At 38.3% G+C, this 6,822-nt stretch overlaps 1 protein-coding gene across 1 annotated transcript in view; it reads left to right on the top strand.

Moving 5' to 3' along the window:
• RGS22 (regulator of G protein signaling 22) overlaps positions 1 to 6,822 on the top strand; it is a 140,390-nt gene that overhangs the window by 127,003 nt on the left and 6,565 nt on the right. The window lies entirely within an intron of this gene.

The raw sequence follows: 6,822 nt of genomic DNA, 5'->3' as shown, positions 1-6,822 counted from the left end.
GGCTGCAGCAGCTGACCAGCACCGATTGTCCGGCACTCCCTAGTGAGATGACCCCAGTACCTCAGTTGAAAATGCAGAAATCACCGGTCTTCTGTGTCGCTCGCGCTGGGAGTTGGAGACTGGAGCTGTTCCTATTCGGCCATCTTGCTCTGCCCCCGAAGTTTCCTTTTCTTCTGACTTCTCTTGTGCTGTCTTCTCTGGTTTTAACCGAGCATTTTATATGATTCCATTTTCTCTCCTCTCTTAGCATATCAATTATACCTTTTAAATTTTTCTTATTCATTGCCCTAGAGTTTGCAATTTATATTTACTACTGATAAAAATCCACCTTCAAATGACATGATAGTGCTTCAAGGGTAGTGCAAGTACCTTATAACAGAGTGTTCCGAATCTCTCCCTCCTCTCCCTTATCCATAAGCTATATTTCTCTTATCCATAAGCTATATTCACTAAATACATTGTTGCTATTACTATTTTGAACAAACTGTTATCTGTTAGATCAGTTAAGAATGAAAAAAAAATATATTTTACCTTTTTCCTTTATTCCTTTTCTGATGCTTTTCTTTCTTTTATAGGTCTGCATTTCTGACCTATATAATTTTCCTTCTCTCTGAAGAACTACTTTTAACATTCCTTGCAAGGCAGATCTACTGGAAACAAATTTCTTTGATTTTGTTTGCCTTAAAAAGTCTTTATTTCTCCTTTACTTTTAAATGATAATTTCGTAGAACACAGAATTCTGGGTTAGTGGGGTTTTTTTTTTCCTTTCAACACTTAAAATATTTCACTCTATTCTCCTCTTGCTTGATGGTTTCTGAAGATAAATCAGATGTAATTCTTATCTTTGCTCCTCTATAGGTAATTGTTTCCACTGCTACCCTCTGGCTTCTTTGAAGATTTTCTCTTTGTCTTTGATTTTCTGCAAATAGAAATATGCTATTCCGAGGTATAGATTTTTTTTGGCATTATCCTACTTGGTGTTCTCAAAACTTCCTGGATCTATGGTTTGATGTCTATCATTAATTTTGGAAAATCCTTAGTCATTATTACTTCAAATATTTATTCTCTTTTTTTCTTTCTTTTCCTTCTGGTATTCCTATTATATATATTTACCTCCCCCCCAACCTTTTTTGTCCCACAGTTCTTGGATATTCTATTCTGTCTTCTTCATTCTATTTTCTCTTTGCATTTCAGTTCTGGAAGTTTCTCTTGATCTCTCTTCAAGTGCAGTTATTTTTTCCTCAGCTGTATGTAGTCTGTTGATGACCCCATCAATAGCATGCTTCATTTCCATTTGATTTTTTTCTTAGACTTTCCCTTTCTTTGCTTACACTGCCCATCTGTTCTTGTATGTTATCTATTTTTTAAATTAGAGCTTGTAGCATATTAATCATAGTCATTTTAACTTTCTGTTCTGATAATTCCAATATCTCTGTCTTATCTGAGTCTAGTTCTGATGCTTGCTTTGTCTCTTCAGACTGTTTTTTGACTTTTTGCATGCCTTGTAATTTTTTCTTGGAAGCAAGACATGATGTATTAGATAAATGGATATGAGGTCAATAGGTCTTAAGTGTAAAATTTCATGTTTTTCTGGCTAGGAGTTAGGCTGTATTTACTGTTGGCTGTAGCTGTGGCATTAGAGGCTGAAATTTCGTCTATGCCTTTGTTTTTCTCTCCCCTGTTGTTTTGGGCTTTTCATAGAGATTCCTTGATACAGTGCCTGAGACTTGAAGTTCTCTTAGCTAAAATCTCTGTTATTATACAACAGACCTATCGATATGGTGGTAGGGTGGGAGGAGGGGAAAGCATTTTATAGTCCCATGATTCGGTTCTCAGTGTTTTATTGAAACTAAGTTAGGTATTTATTTCCCTTACCCCAGGTTGTTAGGGCTTTGGTAAAACCCTCTTCTGTTAGGTTCCGGTAAAATAGTTTCCCTTGAGTCAGGCCTTGTTAAGAATAGAAAACTCTTGGTGTGTGTCAAAATGGTGATTTTATTCCTCCTTCTGCCAGAGCAGATGAGGATTTTTCTCTGGTCTTCACAGGAGAACCTGATGGGCCTCCTGTAGGTAAAACTCAAGAAAGTGTGGGTGCGCCCCAAGACTGGACCTCCTCAGAATCTTTAATTCTCAAGTTAGTCGACACTAAGCTTCCAGAAATTTGTTAATTACAGTTTCAAGTATTCCTCCAGATAGTGGCTGCAGCTGCAGGCTTCTGCTCCCACTAAGCTCTCATTGTCTGTATCTGCCCGTCTATCTCTCCAGTTTTAATGGCTGCAGTTTGCTCTATTACCATAATTCTTTGATGGATCCAAGAAGAGTTGTTGGTTTTCAGTTTTTTCGGCATTTTTCTTGTTGTGAGGATGGTAATCATGACCTCCACATTCTTTACTTGGGCCCTGAAGTTTGATACCTGTATTTTAAAAGTATTTTGTAGTTAGTTTTGTGCTTAAGATAAAATTAAGAGGCCAGGCATTGTGGCTCATGCCTATAATCCAAGTGCTTTGGGGGGCTAAGACAGGATTGCTTGAAGCTAGGAGTTTAAGACCAGCCTGGACAACATAGTGAGAACCCATATCTACAAAAAAATGAAAATATTAGCTGGGTGTGGTGGTGCATGTGTGTAGTCCCAGCTACCTGGGAGGCTGAGGCAGGAGACTCACTTGAGCCCAGGAGTTTGAGGTTACAGTGAACTATGATCATGCCACTGCCCACCAGCCTGGGTGACAGAGCAAGACCCTGTCTCCAAAAAAAAGAAAAAAAAGGTTAATTTAATAATTAAAAGTTTTGTGTTATATGTACATTTTAAATTGATGGTAATTTTGTATCATAAATATTTACATATTCCTTTTTAGCCTACCCTAAAAGCATCCCACAGCATGGGCTCGTCCCAGTTTATGCCACCAGAGGCAATTTCCTTGAAGTATCATCTGTAGTTCTATGAGTTTTTCTTAACATTTCTTCAATGTGTCTTCTCCTTTTTCCCCTTCATTATTGGATGACTGTCTTACTCCAGAGCCTTATCACCTTGGATATGGGTCCTAATTAGTATCTCTTTCTCCTGCCTGTCCACTTTACAACCATCCTGAGTGATCTTTCTAAAATGGAAACCTTGTGCAATTCCGTTCTCTAAATACTTCATTGAGATGATTGGTAAACCTGTTATTAGTAAAATAGAAGTTCTTCATTTAGCAAGATATATATATAAGGCCCCCCTATTGAGAGGTGAAGCCAGCTGGACTTCCTGGGTCGAGTGGGGACTTGGAGAACTTTTCTGTCTAGCTAAAGGATTGTATATGCACCAATCAGCACTCTGTAAAAACACAGCAATCAGTGCTCTCTGTCTAGCTAAAGGATTGTAAACGCACCAATCAGTGCTCTGTGTCTAGCTAAAGGATTGTAAACACACCAGTCAGCACTCTGTAAAAACGCACCAATCAGTGGTCTATTTCTAGCTAAAGGATTGTAAATGCACCAATCAGCACTCTGCAAAATGGACCAATCAGCACTCTGTAAAGTGGACCAATCAGCTCTCTGTAAAATGAACCAATCAGCAAGATGTAGGCGGGGCCAAATAGGGGAATAAAAGCTGGCCACCCGAGCCATCAGTGGCCACCCTCTTGGATCCCTTTCCATGCTGTGGAAGCTTTGTTCTTTTGCGCTTCACAATAAATCTTACTGCTGCTCACTCTTTGGGTCCTCACTACCTTTATGAGCTGTAACACTCACCACGAGGGTCTGTGGCTTCATTCCTGAAGTCAGCGAGACCACAAACCCACCGGGAAGAACAAACAACTCCGGACGTGCCACCTTTAAGAGCTGTAACACTCACTGCGAAGGTCTGCACCTTCACTCCTGAAGTCAACGAGACCACAAACCCACCAGAAGAAAGAAACTCCAGAAACATCTGAACATCTGAAGGAACAAACTCCGGACACACCATCTTTAAGAACTGTAACACTCACTGCGAGGGTCCGTGGCTTCATTCTTGAAGTCAGTGAGACCAAGAACTCACCGGAAGGAACCAATTCCAGACACATTATCTTCTGAGACATTCGGATCAGGCATTTGTTCTTCTGGGAAGCTATCTTTGGTTTTCTTCCCTTACTACAGATGCCCCAAATAACTACAGAAGTTATCCTCTTCTGTCCTATCACTGTCTTGTTCACTGTTCTGTAAAACAGCATTAGTCACAATGATTGTAATTTTTAAATTATATGTGTGTATACCCTAATACAGTTATTTGGCTTTCCATTCTATCACCTTATATAGAACATTTAAAATAGATGTATGTTAAATATTTGTTGAAAAAGATGAAGGAAATAGCTCCACTATAAAATTCCAGCAAGGTAAAAATCACTGCTCATCTAAGAAAGTTCAATGTAATGCTATTCATAAAAAAGTGCCATTAATAGTCTTTATAATTATAAATATATAGTAATATGGAATTTTATGTGAAGTGTGAAACTTTTGTCCTATCTACATCATTTTTCATATCTGTGTTTGTCATGTCTCTAAGCTAATAAATTAATGCTTCTCGAATCACATTAAATCACTTTAGGCTGGCATTTCTCAACCTCAGCACTAGTGACATTTTTGGCCAGGTAACTATTTATTGTGGAGGGCTGTGCTGTGCATTGTAGGATGTTTAACAACGTCCCCGACCTCTTACCCATTATGCCAGTAGCACCTCTCCAGTTGTGGCAACTCAAAATATATTTAGATATTTTGCTACATCGTCTCTAGTTGAAAACCACTGCTTTGGACTTTTGGACATTTTTATGTTGTATTTTTTGAAATCTCTGATGGCAATGGAATCTTTAGATTCTAATTCTATATTATATACTTTTAAAAGTATCATACCTGCTAGCTCTGTAAAACTACCAACAGTGTCTTCTAAATCAGTGATGACTCGTTTGTTTTAGTGAGTATCTATACTAAAGCCACTTGAATAATTTATTTGCTTTTACATCATCTTTGAAAACATAATGCCTAACAGAGATGCTAGCCAATGTTTGTTGAATTAATAAAACTTAAAATAAGTTTTCTATTTACACTTACGGTAACATAAACTATATTTTAGGTAATCTTAAAAGTGCCCTTAAATCTGATTTGGGTGTGTATAAATAAATAAGTAAATAAATTATAATAGTGCCATATTTTTGCATATGATGTGCTGCTTGATATTATAAATTCTCTTGAAGAAAGACAGCTCCCTTTGGAATGTTCCTAGGATTTAAAAACAGACAAGGCTGGGTGCAGTGGCCCACACCTGTAATCTCAGCACTCTGGGGAAGCTAAGACAGGTGGATTGCTTGAGCCCAGGAGTTGGAGACCAACCGGGGAAACACGGTGAAACACCTTCTCTAGAAAAAATGCAAAAAGTTACCTGGCATGGTGGCACATGCCTGTAGTCCCAGTTACTCAGGAGGCTGCGGTGAGAGGATTGCTTGAGCCTGGGGGGTCGAGGTTACAGTGAGCCATGATCATGCCACTGCACTCCAGCCTGGAAACCCTGTCAAAACAACAACAACAACAACAAAACAACCCCAGAAAGTACTAGGTATACTGTATCAACTTATATTCTTCAAAACAGGGTAAATTGAGCTCATACTTTGTGTGTTTACATTATTATTTGAAGTAAATAAGTATGTTTTAAGGAGTTTTTTCAACCAACCAAACATCAGTGAAATAAGTATATTTTGAAATAAATACAATGGTGAAATAATCCGAAAGTAATGTGGCCAGTTGGATCAGATTCAGCTTGTATATAATTTTTTAAAATAAGCAAATTTAGTATTAAAGGCATAAATTAATTTATGTTATATTTCTTTTTCTTTTTCTTTTTTTTTTGAGATGGAATCTCACTCTGTTCCCCAGGCTGGAGGGCAGTGACGTCATCTCGGCTCACTGCAACTTCTGCCCCTTGGGTTCAAGTGATTCTCCTGTCTCAGTCTCCCGAGTGCTGGGATTACAGGTGTGTGCCACCATGCCAGGCTAATTTTTTGTATTTGTAGTAGAGATGGCGTTTCACCATGTTAGCCAGGACGGTTTCGATCTTCTGACCTCATGATCTGCCCACGTCAGCCTCCCAAAGTGTTGGGATTACAGACGTGAGCCACCATGCCCGGCCAATGTATGTTATACTTCTTAAATGTGTATGTTCATCATTTGTCATATAATTGAAAATTACTTAATAGTACATAATCTGGAAAAATTGCATTTTATTTTTAAATTGGCATACTCTCTAGAATTACAGTGAAATTTCTGCCTCAAAAAATAGATGCTATATATCCAATGATTCACTAGAATTTGGTTCTGAACCAGGCACCATGACTCATACCTATAATCCCAGCACTTTGGGAGGCCCAGGTAGGAGGATAGCTTGAGCCCAGGAGTTTGAGACTAGCCTGGGCAACATAGTGAGATGCTGTCTCTACAAAAATTTTAAAAATTAGCTAAAAGCAGTGTTGAGTACCTAAAGTCGTAGCTACTCTGGAGGCTGAGGTGGGAGGATCACTTAAGCCCAGGAGTTCAGGGTTACAGTGAGCTATGATCATGCCACTGCACTCCAGCCTGGATGACAGAGCAAGACCCTGTCTCAGAAAAGAAAAAAGAAAAGAAAAGTAAAAAGAGAAAAGAAAAGAAAATTTGATTCTGGTCCTGGATCTGTTGCTGCCTTTCTGATTTGGGGCCATTTATTTAACCCCTTTAAGCCACAGTGTTTTTTTTTTTTTTTTTAATAAAGAACTCAGGGTCCTTTTTTAGCTCTAATATTATGTGATTCTATGAGTTTATAACATTCAAGCTTTTTTTTTTTTTTTT

Source organism: Rhinopithecus bieti, unplaced genomic scaffold, assembly GCF_001698545.2.
Source record: "Rhinopithecus bieti isolate Rb0 unplaced genomic scaffold, ASM169854v2 scaffold_14225, whole genome shotgun sequence".
Lineage (NCBI taxonomy): Eukaryota > Metazoa > Chordata > Mammalia > Primates > Cercopithecidae > Rhinopithecus > Rhinopithecus bieti.
Note: the sequence above shows the minus strand (reverse complement) of the source record. Positions and strands in the feature narration are given on the sequence as shown.